We start from the raw sequence: 14,954 nt of genomic DNA, 5'->3' as shown, positions 1-14,954 counted from the left end.
GTGATATGTTGCATGTAAGACTCTAAATGGGGCAGCCCGGGTGGCTCAGCAGTTTAGCGCCGCTTTCAGCCCAGGGTGTGATCCTGGAGACCCAGGATCGAGTTCTACGTCAGGCTTCCTGCATGGAGCCTGCTTCTCCCTCTGCCTGTGTCTCTGCCTCTCTCTCTGTATGTCTCTCATGAACAAATAAATAAAATCTTAAAAAAAATAAATAAATAAAAAGACTAAATGGGGGCACCTGAGTGATTCAGTGGTTGAGCTTCTGTCTTTGGCTCAGGGCATGCTCCTGGGGTCTGAGGATCGAGCCTCACATCAGGCTCCCTGCCTCTCCCTCTGCCTGTGTCTCTCATGAATAAATAAAATATTTAAAAGAGAGAAAGAGACTCTAAATGATGTGAATTAAGCAGTAATCAGGAGAAAAATCCATAGTTTTAAATATAAATAGCAAAAAAAAAAAAAATTCAAAGGGTGTAAATAAACACAGAGCTCAAAAAGCACAGAAGAGGGATCCCTGGGTGGCACAGCGGTTTAGTGCCTGCCTTTGGCCCAGGGTGCGATCCTGGAGACCCTGGATCGAATCCCATGTCCGGCTCCTGGTGCATGGAGCCTGCTTCTCCCTCTGCCTATGTCTCCGCCTCTCTCTCTCTCTCTCTCTGTGTGACTATCATAAATAAATAAAATTAAAAAAAAAAGAAAAAAAAAGCACAGAAGAAACACAAAGGTAAACTAAAGTAAAACAAGTAAAAAACATTAATAAAGATAAAAGCAGAAAATAACAAGTTAGGAACCTCAAAAGTAGAGTTGAACTAATAAATAAAATGATGTCTTCAGAAAAAGACCCATAAAAAATAAACAAATGGCTGCTAATCTAATCAATAAAAGTAAGAAAGCACAAATATGCAATATAGGACATAGGAAGGAGAAATAGCTTTCCAACAGGGGAAATTTCTAATATCACAAGAAATTTATTTGCACAGAATTATGCAAATAGATATAAAATTTTGGGTTAAATAATTTCCTAAGAAAGTGCCATTTACCAAATCTTCCTCCAATAGAGATAGAAAGTGAAAGTAGATAGATTTCCCTAGAAGAAATAGAGACCATTGAAAAAAACATCCCCCTCTGGTTCCTCAGAGACTGCTCTCAAGCCTTCAAAGATATGACACATTAAGTCCAGTGTCACTTAAACTACTATTCCAAAGTACAGAAAAAAGAATTTTCCCAGGTCTTTTTATAAAGTAAGCATAAAATTGACACCCATGCCTGGCAAGAGTTACATAAAAGGAGAAAACCACACATCAATTTCACTAATAAATACCAATTCAAAAATCCAAAATAAAATATGAGTAAACAGAATAGAATTGCATATTTAAAAAGTAAGACATCATGACCAAATGAGGGTTTTTTCCCTGAGGAATACAAGATGACAAAACATTAGGAAATCCTTAATATAATGTATATATAAGTATATTTAAGGAGAAAAAAATGATAGGATTCATTTCATGGATGCTGAAAAGATCTTCCAAAAAGTAAACTCACTCTCATTTATTACTTTTTAAAAATGTACACACATTCGATAAACTAAAAAATTGACCAATACCTTCTTCATGGAGAAACACAAAGCCTCTTCCGTTAAGGTTAAGAAAAAAGATATCCACTAACTTCTCTACTACTTCATATTAAATTGGAAGAAGCAGCCAAAAAAGAGAAAACAAATTTTTTTGAAAAAAGGGAAGAAGCAGCCAATGTATTGTACAAGATTTTAAAAATTAGACACATAAAAATTCGAAATAAATAATTGAAATTATCATTGCAGATGACATGATAGTGTATCTATCAAAGCTGAAAGATTCCATGCTTCACCTAACATAGAGAGGATTTTGTATTAAAATAAAAAAATCATTGCTCTTCTTACATGTAAACAAGAAGTTAGGAGATTTAACATGAGGGAACATTTCGTTTACGGTACAATAAACAATTTAAACACTAGAAATAAGCACCATAAGAAATTACCAAGATTTTAGAACATTTCTGAAATACTCAAAAGTATACTTAAGTTGGAAGACATCCCTTGTCTTTGGATGGAATAATCACAGCAAAATAAAAATGTCAAATTTCTTCATGTTAATTTAACATGACTGCAATAAAAGTACCAGTAAGGTATTTTTTCTCCCCCAGGCTTAGAAGAGTTGATTCTAAACTTCATATGAAAAGAAAACAAGTAAGAATAGCAACAAAATCTCTGAAAAAGAAAAGCATCAAAAAGGACTAGCTTTACATTAAAAGATACCATCATGCTTCTAGAGTTAAAGTAGTGTGGTATTGGTATGTGAATAGACAAATTGAAGGAACAAAGTAGAAAGTTCAAGAATAGAGTCAAATACAAACAGAAATATAATGTATGATAAATGTGGCATTTCAAGTCATTGGAGAAATACATACTTTGTAACAAATGATATTAGGAAAGCCATAATAACTTCTTAATGCATAGCAAAAAAGAAAAGAAATTATAGTCAATATCAAGAGACAGGAAAAGTTAGCTAATATCATAGAAAAACAGCTAATCTCCCTCATATGTAAAGAGCTTATTTTTATTTTTAAAAAATATTTTATTTATTTATTTGTGAGAGAGAGTGAGAGAGCACCAGAAGAGGGAGCAGCAGAGGGAAAGGAAGGGGCAGGCTCCCTACTGAGCAGGGAGCCCAACGTGGGGCTTGATTCCATGACTCCGGGATCATGACCTGAGCCAAAGGCAGATGCCCAAATGACTGAGCCACCCAGGCTCCCTGTAAAGAGCTTTTTAAAATAAAGAAGAAAACTATACAAAACTCATAGGAATGTGAGTAAAACACAGGAATAGAAAATTTACAGGAAAAAATTAAAATGGCTCCTGAAATAAGGAAAAAGTAAATATCAATATCTCATATAAGAAAACTACACATTGAAATTATATTCTGATACATTTTCTACCAGACTGACAAAAATCTAAAAATTTAACAACAAACTTCATAGGCACAGTTGTGAAGAAAGAGTCTTTCTCAGACATAGCTGGTAGGAATCCAAAACAGTGCTGTCTCTGGGGATGGGAATTTAGCAGTATTTAACCAAATTAAGTATCTACCCTGTCAGGATTCACATTCTAGGAATTTACCCTGAGGACATATGTCAACAGTCATGCTAACATAATTTATGACATTTGTAATAGCAAATGATTGCTTATTAATGCAAGACTAGGAAATGGGATAAATAAACTTATGACATATCCACACAATATAATATTATAACATCATTTTAAAAAATCAAGTGAAGGTCACTATGAGCTGAGATGAAGTAATCGTCAGTTACATCATTACGTGAAAACAGTGTATGTAGTAAGTTATCCTTCACATAAGAAACAAATGCAAAGAAGAATGTATATACATAATGAAAATGTAAGAAGGATAAAAAAATAGAATTATTACCTATAAGGGTTGGGAGAAAGTGGAGTAAAGAGCATAAGTATGGGAAAAAACTGCTATAAATATTAGCCTTTTATATAAATTTTGATTGTTCACCCCCAGCTTTATTGAGATGTAATTGACACATAACCTTGTGTAAGTTAAGGTGTACAATGTGATGATTGAATACATGTATATATTGTAAAATGTTTCCCACAATAGGGTTTGTTAACACATCCTTTATCTCAAATAATTACCATTTTTGTTGGCATTGTTGTAGTGAGAACATTAAAACTCTCCTCTGGTAGCAACTTTCAAGTATATGATACAGTTTTGTGAACTATAGTCACCATGCTGTATAGTGATCCTGAGAAGTTAACTCATCTTTTATTTCCAAACTTAGTTATCTTATGACTGAAAGTTTGTACTCTTTGGCTATCTCCCATTTCCACCACCCCTCTGTCTTGGCAACAACCATTCTAATCTCTGTTTCTATGAATTTGATGTTTCCAGATTCCATACTTGAGTGAGATTGGACAGTATTTGTCTTCATCTGCTTTATTCCACTTAGCTTAATGCCCTCAAGGGCCATCCATGTTATCACAAATGGCAAGATTTCCTTCTCGTTTTTTAATGGCTGAGTAATATTCCATTGTACATGTGTACCACGTTTTCTTCATCTGTTCATCTCTCAATGGACACTCAAGTGGTTTCCATGCCTTGGCTACAGTGAATAATGCTGCAGTGAACATGGGAAGGCAGATATCTTTTTGAGATAGTGGTTCAATCCCCTTTGGATATATACCCAGAAGTGAGATTGCTGGATCATGTGGTAGTTCTATTTTTAGTTCTTTCAGGATTCCTTATACTGTGTTCCATAGCGGCTGTATCAATTTACATTCCCACCAACAGAGCACAAGGGCTCCCTTTGCTCTACATCTTGCCAGCATTTGTTATCTCTCGTTTGTTTTCTGGTTTTGATGATAGCCACTCTATCAGGCATGAGGTGGTAGGTATCTCATTGTGTCTTTGATTTGCATTTCCATGATGGTTAGTGACGTTGAGTACCTTTTCAGGTACCTGTTAGCCATTTCTATGTCTTCTTTGGAAAAATGTCTATTCAAGTTGTCCAGATTATTATTATTTTAAGATTTAATTTATTTATTCATGAGAGACACACAGAGAGAGGCAGAGACATAGGCAGAGTGAAAAGCAGGCTTCCTGTAGGGAGCCTGATGCAGGACTCGATCCCAGGACCCCGGGATCATGACTAGAGCCAAAGGCAGAGGCTCAACCACTGAGCTACCCAGGTGCCCCCAAATGATGATAATGATGATGATGATGATGATGATGATGATGATGATGATTTTGCTACTGAGTTACAGGAATTCTTTATATATTTTGGATGTCAACCACTTTATCAGATATATGGTTTACAAAGATTTCCTCCCATCCTGTAGGTTACTTTTTCATTTTGTTGACTGTTGATTCTGCTGTGCAGAAGTGTTTTAGTTTGATGTAGTCCCAATAGCTGATTTTTGCTTTCATGCTGTTGGCGTTGTATCCAAAAAATCATGGCCAAGACTGACTGAAGGTTTTTCCCTATATTTTGTTCTAGTAGTTTTATGGTTTCAGGTCCTATGTTTAAGGTCCATTTCAAGATAAGTTTTGAGTGGTGCAGATAGGGGTTCAATTTCATTCTTTTTGCATCTGGATATCCAATTTTCCTAACATCATTTATTGAAAAGATTATCCTCTCCCCATTGAGTATTCTCAGTTGCCCTGTTAAACATTAGTCAACCATATATGCAACCATCCATTTCTGGGCTGTCATTCCATTGGTTCATGTGTCCACCTTCATGCCAGTAATATGTTGGTTTTTTTCTATGCTCAGTGTGAGGCTCAAACTCATGACCCTGAGATCAAGAGTCGCTTATTACACTGACTGAGCCAGTCAGGCACCCCAGCAATATGCTGTTTTTATCCCCGTGGCCTTACAGAATAGTCTGAAATCAGGAGGGGTGATACCCCTAGCTTTGTACTTTCTCAAGATTGTTTTGATTCTTCAGGGTCTTTTGTGCTTCCATAGGAATCTTAGGATTGTTTTTTCCATCTCTGTGAAAAATACCATTGGAATTTTGATACACATTGTTCTGAATCTGTAGATGGCCTCAGAGAGTATTTTATTTTAACTATATTAACTATATTAACACTATTTTAACATTTTAACAATATTAACTCTTCCAACTCATGAACACAAGATATCCTTCTGTTTGTGTCTTTCTCAATCTCTTCCATCAGTGTCTTATAGTTTGCAGTGTACAGATCTTTCCCTTCCTGGTCAAATTTATTTCTAAGGTATCTGCTCCTTATCCTTTACACTCCCCATGCTTTTGCAGGGAGGCCGCACAAGTGCCACATGTGCCGCACAAGTGGCACTTGCCACTCACTTCCTCCACCCAACCACTAGATCAATGAAACTGGATATGAAGAAGAAACACATTTACTTATTCATTTTCTAACCAATAGGCATTTCCAGAGTGTCTACTGTATGCAAGTCCTGTCTTGGCTGCTAAGGATACTCAGATGAATCAGGCCAAATCTGAACCCAGAGAAGGTACTGGTGATAAAACCATGTCTTCATCAAGGAGCTTTGGAAGTTCTTGGGCTTAGTGGGGAAAGAAAATTCAGAGAACACTTACACCAGAGATTAGTCTGTAGAGAGAAAAGCAGGTCAGAGCTATAGTGATAGAACTAGCCAGGTGACATCCAAGTCCATAGGCACCCCTAGCCACCAGTCCCCAGAATTGCCTTAGGTCAGGCAGAGATAGAGAATGATGGTGGCATAGTTAAATGAGCACTGTTCATGAGGTCAGGACACTGAGTTCAAATCCTGGCTTTTCACTGCATCAGGGCCTTAGTTTTCCCATCTGTAAAATCTGGCCATTGGACTAATCCAAGTTGCTATTTATATTCTGGTGGTCCTATTGGGTTTGTCCTTTGGTATCAAACTAGAATCCATTCAACCTGGGGAATAACCATACCAACAGCCCTCCATGTATAAGTGCTTTATAGCATACAAATTCCCTGCACCACTGTTACCTTGAAGGACATGGTTATGTCCATTTTAATAGTGAAGAAACCGATTGTCACTGAGTCTCAGAGAGGTAGGCCACTTGCCTGAGGCAATAGCAAGTCAGAGGCAAAGCTGACATTTAAACCTAGGTCTTTGCCCAGCTTCTTCCTCCCATGGCCCAGGTCAGAGAGATTCAGGCAGAGAAGCACTGGGGCAGGAGATGTGCTAGGTCCTGTGCCTGGAGGACAGCAAAAGGTGGTGTTGAAAGGCAGAGGTGCTGCCAGCCGTTGTATGTGAGGCAGGCCCCCCACCCCCGCCCTGCAGAGTGCCAGTGGATTTAGGCCACACTGGGGGAGGGTGATGTCCAGTGGGTCCTGCATCTGAGCCTACCTAGTTCGTCTTACCTTCCACAAGGACAATATACCACTTTCTGCTCTTGCCCTTGTACTACTTTAGGCTGTGCCAACCCAGAGCACCATTTTTGCATAAGTTTGGAGGGTTGGGCATCCTACAAGTGCGTTTCACCACTGAAGACTTCCCAGGCTTCACCTGAACTGAACAGAGCAGGTCCAGAACTCAAGACTCTCCTGCTGTCAGGGACCAGCCTCGCCTCACCCTTCTCCCTAGAAGCCAGTCCCTCTCCCCTGCCCCCAGGATCCAAACTGAGGCTGAAAAGTCTCATAAAGGAAGGCCTGATGCCTTTAATCCAGTGGGCCCCCTGATGGACTGAATGGTAGGTGACCCTCAGTCCACAAGCCATCAAGAAGATTTACTAAGTTGGCAGCAGCAGAGGCAGAGCCAGGTTTTGTCCCCAGCCAGCTTCAGAAGGAGTCCTGTAGCACCCCAAGACTCTCTGTCCTCAGTCTCAGCCTTTGGCCCCTTCCTTGTAGACAGAACCTTCTTACTCAGGTTTGGAACATTTGTAGGATTTCTGTACCTTATACAATAAGCAGTAGGCCAGCATTGCTGCTTCTCTGAGCATGGCTGGTCACCCTAGCACAAACCCAAGGGCTGACAGACCTGGCACCAGTCAGGGTGTTATAGAGGTGCAGGCTCTAGCTTTCTCTTTCTGTGAAGAGAGACAACATGGACAAGGAAGGCGTGCGTCTGACAAGTGCACAAGAGCCCATCTTCTCAGGAAGTGAGACGAGTCCCCAGAAGCCAAAAGGAAGGTGGCAGGGATGGGGGGCAGTCATGACCCAGACAAGAGCCAGGGGACAGTGCCAGAGACAGCCTCATAGCTAGGCAATGAGAGTCACTGGCTCAGAAGGGAACTATGCATAGGGCTCACATTCGGGTGTCCCTGGCCCCCGGGAAAGACAGACACACAGAACAAGGAATGGTGGAAAGAGAGAGGGAGAAAATAAAGACAAACATCTGGAAACCTTATGATGAAAACTGAGAGTTAGAGACAAAGGGTAGGGAGACAGAGAGAGAGAGGAAGATAGTAAGATACAGTAATAAAGATTAAAATGAGCCAGGACCTAAAAGAAATGCAGATAGCCATCAAAAGGGAACGAGGTGAGGAATAAGAGCACAAGGAGATGTAGAGCATGAGGGTGAGCAGTGGGTTCACAGACAGATGGACGGAATATGGCAGACAGAGCTGTTTAGTCAAGGGATGATTTCACGTAGTTTGGACAGGCTCCCAGATGGAGCCCTCAGTGTTTGCCTCAATTCCCTTTCTTGCTGTGCCCAATGGAAAGACTTGATTGAACTCCTGACTTAGGAAAAAAAGAAGAGGTCACCCCCAAGCTAGCCAGGAGCCCAGCCATTTCTGACCTATTATTCAGAGAGACACAGGACTCGGGTGGCAGGTGACACTCATTCAGGCACTCTGTGTGGGTATGGCTGACCTTCTATATTGCCCTGTCTTCTGGAACTTCCTCCACCCCGCCCTACTCCTGCGAGGCAGGCAGCCTACCTCATGGCCTGATGGCTCTCCTCATCTCCCAGCGACCCCTCCCTGGCATTTCCCCCAATAGACTCTTTATGATCTAATCTCATCTTGACACCTGCTTTTCAGAGGCTCCAAAGAACATGCCCATCTATTTGCTGGGGCTTGAATTATTCAGGCAGTGAAGGGAAAAAAAGCGGGAGACACAAGAGTGTCAGAAAAGAAAGAACAAGTTTTTTCTCTGATACATATGACTACTGAATGAAGATAGTAATTAAATTCCCTTAGACACTTTAAAAATTAGAGTGAGGTCCCATATTTAAATAACAATTTTCATCACATACCTAAAATTTTAGCACTTGCGGTCATATAAACAATGACAAAATGTCAACTGAAAACCTTCTAGGCAATAGTGCCTTTACAAAAATTTGTTTCAGGTGTACGTGTCAAAGAAAAATAAATTTTTTAAAGATCACTCTCCCAGACCTGAAACCCTTGTGTGACCCCTAATTGAGACTGAATCACATAGCAAGAGGTGAGAAGATGCCAGGCTAAATAACATTTCATTATTAGGTAGACTAGGGGCTCAACCCCCAAACTAAGACTCACCTAAGGTAGCTAACCTGGGTCAGAGCTTTTCCTTTTCCTGATTGATGATGGTCCTAAATTTTAGACCCTAATGTCATAACTTAGAACTAAGGCATGGCCTGCTCCACTTCCAGCCCTAAATTCCGGACCTGGCCCTAGACCATCCTACTCCAAGTGTTAAGGCGGCCACAGCAGTACCACAGACGATGTAGCAGAAAAGCTTCCTCCTCCATCTCCAGGTAATGGAGCTACTGTTCACAGGATCCACACACAGAAGATATGACTCAAAAACATGCCCCTGGAACCTGACCAACAGAAAATCTGAGGGTCAGGAGACATTGAGAGTGAGAAACAGCAGAAAACGAGAAGTCAAGAACCAGCCAAAATTAAATATAAAAGGGTAGCCTGCTCCCTTCTTACAAACTCTAAAGGATCCCCCCAAAAGGCAGAAGACAGAGAAAGGGCAGGGTGGCGGGTGGATATCCAACAGTCTTAGATTTTCATGTAGATTTAAATAAGTCACACTTTATTTCTTTGCATTCTTTCATGTTAATAAGCATTTAACTCTCCATAAAAGGACGTTTGGTGAGTGAGGAGAGCCTGGAGGAAGAACTGGGGATCAGTTATCCAAGTCTGAGCCTGTCGGATGGGTCTTCTCAGGTCTGGTTAAGAAGGGGTTTCTACCTGGGGAGAGAGGAGGGACTCAGATGTGAGAAGGTGCAAAGGGGTGGGGGTGCAGAGGGCAGGAGGATGTTCACTGGATCCCAAGACCACCCTGGTCTGCATCCTGCTGGGTACCCTCCTCCCAGGAGCGCCCAGATGTGCTGCCCAGGAGTCAGGAACAGGGGACAGGGAATTCTAAGAGCCATCCTAAGGAATTAGAATCTTCCAATCCCCTTACCTGGAAGTTGAAATGTGGAGATGAAAGTGATTCATTATCATAAACTGTAAGAAAAAAACAATGGCAGTTGAACACAATAAAAATTCAGTAACAGTCGAGGGATAATCTTGTGGATCATCTTGTCCGAACGGCCCCATCGTTCCGGTGCCCGTCACACGAAGTGGACTTGTGTGCCCTTTGGAGGAAGGGGCCCTGGGCAGGCCGACCTGGGCAGCAAGCCCAATCTCAAGGCCCACCCCAGCTGGGAAGAGCTCTGATCGCAAAGACTCCTAAGAGCAGCGTCAGTGCCAGGACACCTTGTTCTTCGGGAACATTCCCGGCGCAGCCCGAGGGCGGCTGTTGGGGGAGTGGGGGGCTCTCACCTCAGTCCAGGCTGAGCCAGGGCTCCAGACACTGCCGCCTGCAGTTGTAGAAGCAACACTTGCGGTCCGCCTTGCAACCTCTGTCACGATAGCACAGAGGTAAGAGGACGAAAGGGCACTCGTGTAAAAACTCCGGGCAATATCCAGGCTTCTGCACAGCTGAGGAAGAGGCCACAGGGTGAGTTGGGGGCGCCGGGGCGTCGTGGCCGGGCACCGGCGCCAGCAGGTCCCCGGGACCGCTCCGAAGGGAGCCCCCCCCCCGCCGCCCGCGGGCCCCCTGCGCCCGGGGACACGCACCCTTCCGCCGCCCCCGGCCCCAGGGCTGCGCCGAGGGGAGGCCGAGGAGGAGGAGGAGGAGGACCGCGGGCAGCGCCGCGGGCCGGAGCAGCTTCATCGCGCCGAGCCTGTGCGCAAGGTGCGCGGGGATTCTTGGCCTATATCGCCTCTGGCGGGGGCCCGCCGGCAGGGGGCGCTGTGACCCCCGGGGTCCGAGGTCCCCGGTGCCTCCCTCCCACCTGGAAAAGGCGGGGGCTTCCTTCCCGCCCCCAGCCCCGCTCCAGGAGAGGCCTTGCAGTCCCCCGGGCGCATAGGAGGGTCGGGGCTGGCCTGGCCCTTAATACTTCTTGCTTTAAGGAGAGGATTTTGAAGCCTTATAAGAGAGAACCGATTTTCCCAGGGCGATTCCTTAGGTCAGATAAACTCCGCTAAGTGTCCGGAACAATTTAAAGCCCAGCCCACTGGAGCCCCTGCCTTGGGCTCAGGTCACGATCACCGGGTCCAGGTCATGATCACCGGGTCCTGGGATCCAACCCCACGTAAAGTCTCCTGCTCAGGGGGCATCTGCTTCTCCCTCTGCCCCTCCTCCCCCTGCTCCTGTGCACACTCTCTCCCCCCCCCCAAAAAAAAATAAATAAAATCTTTAAAAAATATAAATAAATAAAGCCCACCCCCTCCCAGCAAACTTCAGAAATGGGTACATTTGAAGAGCTTACTTTGAAAAGATGAACCTGTGAAACGCACACAAAGACAAGGCAAGAAAATGAGCTGTTAGCAAGATGCTATCTAGACCTACAGAGACCATCAAGACCATCAAGACCATCTAGACCTCTGGCGTCAGGCACCAGAGGCAGAGCTGGAAGTCGAACGATGTTTTGTGCCTTAACTCCTGTCTTTATGCCTCCATGACTTTGTATAAACTTCATTTGCTGATACGATCTAACTGGAGGTCCCTTTGGAACGTGAAGTCCAGGCCTGAAGACCCTGCTAGCTCTCCCTGCCCTCCCATAAAAGTGTGTGTTGTTTCTGCTTGCTTGGTGGCAAAGAACATACCCATCTTAAGCAATGGGAAGAAACAGGTGTCTGGATGCTCACAGGAGAATCCGCACCAGCTGTGGGAGACAGAGCTGCTGAAAAGGCTCAGTCCCTGGAGCGGCAACTCTTTACATCTATTCCTTTCTTTGCAGTGCTATCTCATAGCTACCTCCTGGCATTTTTCCACTGTGCATCTTCCTTTCTAGCTCTAGCTTGGCCTATCCTCTGTGAAGTTTTTGTCCTCGTTTAGAAAAAAAAAAAAAGATTCTTTCCAATGGGTTTAGCAGGCAAATAACATAAAAGTGTCTGCATTTTTATTCTCAGGATTTTTGTTTGCAGTCCCACATGCCCACTCATGACCTTTCTATTTTTAAAGAAACTTGATATTCACTGCAGTTTTATGCTACCAAAACATGACAAAGGTATGACATGCAAAGGAAACTATATGTCAATCTTATTATAGATGTAAGGCAAAAACCCTAAGGAAAATATTAGCCAGTGAATTTTGTCCTATATAAAAATGGTGATGCATCATAAACAAGTGGGGACTTATTTCAATCATTTGTGGTTGATTTAACATTCAAAAGTCAGCCAGTGGAATACTCCTTACTAATAAATAAAGGGGAAATCCTATGATAATCTCCACATCAGCAGAATATGTAAAAAATCATGTATCTATTAATGATAGAAGAGTATAATGGTACAGGATTAGAAGTTCACTGAGTTCCTTTGATAGCAAGCCTCTATAAAATCCCTGCTACAGAATGATAAAGACTACTCCTCCATAAAAGCTGTTAGAATACTAACAAATATTGTCAAAATCAACCTTTTCAGAACTTTAGAACTTACCCAAGGCTTCCAACAATCCATGAAGTGTTTATTCAAGAGGAACAGGTGCATCTCAGCAAGAAGAAAGAGCTTTGTGGCAATTTGACGTGCCCCACTCATATCCCTTTCTTCCTGGCTGGGAGGTAGCCTTGAGGGCAGCAGGCTCGCATTGCAGGAGGTGTGAAAACGGGCAGCATAGCTGTCACCAAAGTACAGAGTACCTTTGATGCTACTCAAAAACTCTATCACCAAGAAATTGTCACGATTTGACCAGGCAATTTCATAAAAAGAGCCTTTTTTTATTTCACCCAACTCAGAGCTTTTCTTTGTGGTCAATCCTCTCCCTGAGTCAATTTGTTTGGCATTATGGCATCTTCAGACAGTGAGACCAATTGGAGCTAGTGAAAGGCTGAGCAAAAAACATAAAAAGAAGTGGGGAATGAGATGTCTAGGAGGTTTTAAAGCTTTCTATCCTGTTCATGGGAATTCGTGGGAATTCTTGGGAATCTAGAAGGCCACAAACACATGTGGGATTGTGTATATGCCTAAGTGCTGTGTACATGTGATTTATATATTGGCCCCATCCTTCAACTTGATTAAGATTGTATGACTTATTATGATTGTCATGTACTTGCTGTTGGGTTGGATACAGTCACTACCTTGGGATCTATCTTGGTGTTTGCCTTGTGGTATATGATTGAGTGATTCTCTACCTTGATATTAGTCTGGCATGTCACTGCCCTTAGACTATGCCCTTGTTCTTGATTAGGATTTTTTGTCTGATAATGATCATTGCCATATACTTGCTTTATTTTATTTTATTTTTTTAAAGATTTTATTTATTTATTCATGAGAGACAGAGAGAGAGAGGCAGAGACACAGGCAGAGGGAGAAGCAGGCTCCATGCAGGGAGCCTGACGTGGGACTCGATCCCAGGTCTCCAGGATCACACCCTGGGCTGAACATATACCTGCTTTAAAGTTGGGGTATAATAACTGCCTTTGGAGCCAACCTCTTGTCTGCCTTTTTTGTCCAGAATAGTGTGGACCCTGTTCTGTTTGGAAATCTGTATAATCCATCTGGTAATTAATAATAAGAATGTCTGGCCTTAATAATCTCCAAAGTTCCCTTCCATCTCTTACCCCTCCCACCTGCTCCCCGCCAACTCATGATGTTCCCCCAGAGGGTTGTGGCTTGGGTTGCAGCAGCAGAATTCATTCCCATCGGGGAAAAGAATATGTGCCTGAATAGGTTCTCTGCTAGCACCCAGAATATCCTTAAAAGCCGTTCTCCTTGACAAGCTTTTCCTCAAGCCCACCTCCTACACTTACCACTGAGTCCCATCATAGCTACTTGGTTCTCAAAAATGAGCAGAGAAAGGAAAAAGATAGTATACTTCATTTTGCCAGAAGAGCCTTGGCTGAGAGCTGAATTGGGTTTCTCATGTATGCCTTCCTTGATTGTATGTGCCAGGGGTTAGCTGAAGTCACAAAAGACATTGCCCTTTCTTAGCTTATCAATAAATGCTACCTTCCTCAGTCCTGCTCAATAGGGGACATTGTCAGAGTTCCCAGGGACTTTGTGCATGGACATGATGTCAGAGGCCTTTGTCTTCCCCTATAAGCTCCAGCAAATCTTTATCAATACTCATAGGTCATCAGGCTAAGCCTTCTGTATTTATAGAAAAAATTCAGTCCAGAGAAGAGAACTTACTTCAGGTTACAAAACTAATCCTTCCATGATGCCATCATTTAAATACTCCATCACAAGTATAAGCCTGTACTTCTCCTTGTTTCAAAATGGGCTTGAGATAACATTCTATTTTACCTGAGAAGGAATAGTCATAGGGAAGAAGATAAGTCCGCTTCACAAAATGCCAAGTCAGCCATTATCATGAGGTTGTGGTTGATTTAACATTCAAAAGTCAGCCAGTGGAGTACTCCTTACTAATAAATAAAGGGGAAATCCTATGATAATATCCACATCAGCAGAATATGTAAAAAAGACATTGAAGACAGTGCAACTTTATGGAAGCCAAATAAAGAAGGTTTCAAGAAGCAAACAGTATGTGCCAATTACAAAACTGGCTGTGAGGGTCATCAGGACAAAGACTGATATGTACCCAAAGTTTTTACTGTCTTCGGTGGCTGCTAGTAACTTTAATTACAGAAGATTAATACTGTTGCTATGTTGAGTTGTCAGTTGGAAGATAGAGAATAGAAGTAGCATTTTCAAGAAGTCTGAATTTGCAATGGAGTGGGGGTCTGGACCATACCTGTAGATAAGGTGAGCTCCAGAGATTTGCAAAGTTTGGGAGGAACTTAACATGTTTTAGTGGTGATGGGAATGAGTGTTGGATAAAAAAGTAAGAGTGTTGGTTTTCTTATTGGATTCTTTTCAGTCTTTCCCCTTTTTTTTTTAACCAAACGACAAAATTAATTTTTTAAAAGATTTTATTTGTTTATTAGAGAGAGAGAGACAGAGAGACAGAGAGCATGAGTAGGGAGTGGGGCAGAGGGAGATAGAGAAGCAGATTCCCCACTGAGCAGGGACC

General features: G+C 42.5%; 1 protein-coding gene across 4 annotated transcripts in view; it reads left to right on the top strand.

The window, feature by feature from the left end:
* Positions 1-10,102: 10,102 nt before the first annotated feature.
* The window catches only part of WFDC5 (WAP four-disulfide core domain 5), a 32,894-nt gene continuing 28,042 nt past the window's right edge, over positions 10,103-14,954 (top strand). For 2 of the 4 annotated variants that reach the window (XM_025470194.3, XM_025470193.3), the window contains exon 1: positions 10,301-10,439. The gene's annotated coding sequence lies outside the window, so the exon portion shown is untranslated. Of the gene's footprint in view, positions 10,440-14,954 lie in introns of all 4 variants that reach the window. The other 2 variants (XM_025470195.3, XM_025470196.3) reach the window with 2 other exon arrangements.

Source organism: Canis lupus, chromosome 24 (genome assembly GCF_003254725.2).
Source record: "Canis lupus dingo isolate Sandy chromosome 24, ASM325472v2, whole genome shotgun sequence".
Lineage (NCBI taxonomy): Eukaryota > Metazoa > Chordata > Mammalia > Carnivora > Canidae > Canis > Canis lupus.
The sequence above is the reverse complement of the archived record's forward strand: the minus strand, read 5'-3'. Positions and strand labels throughout refer to the sequence as shown.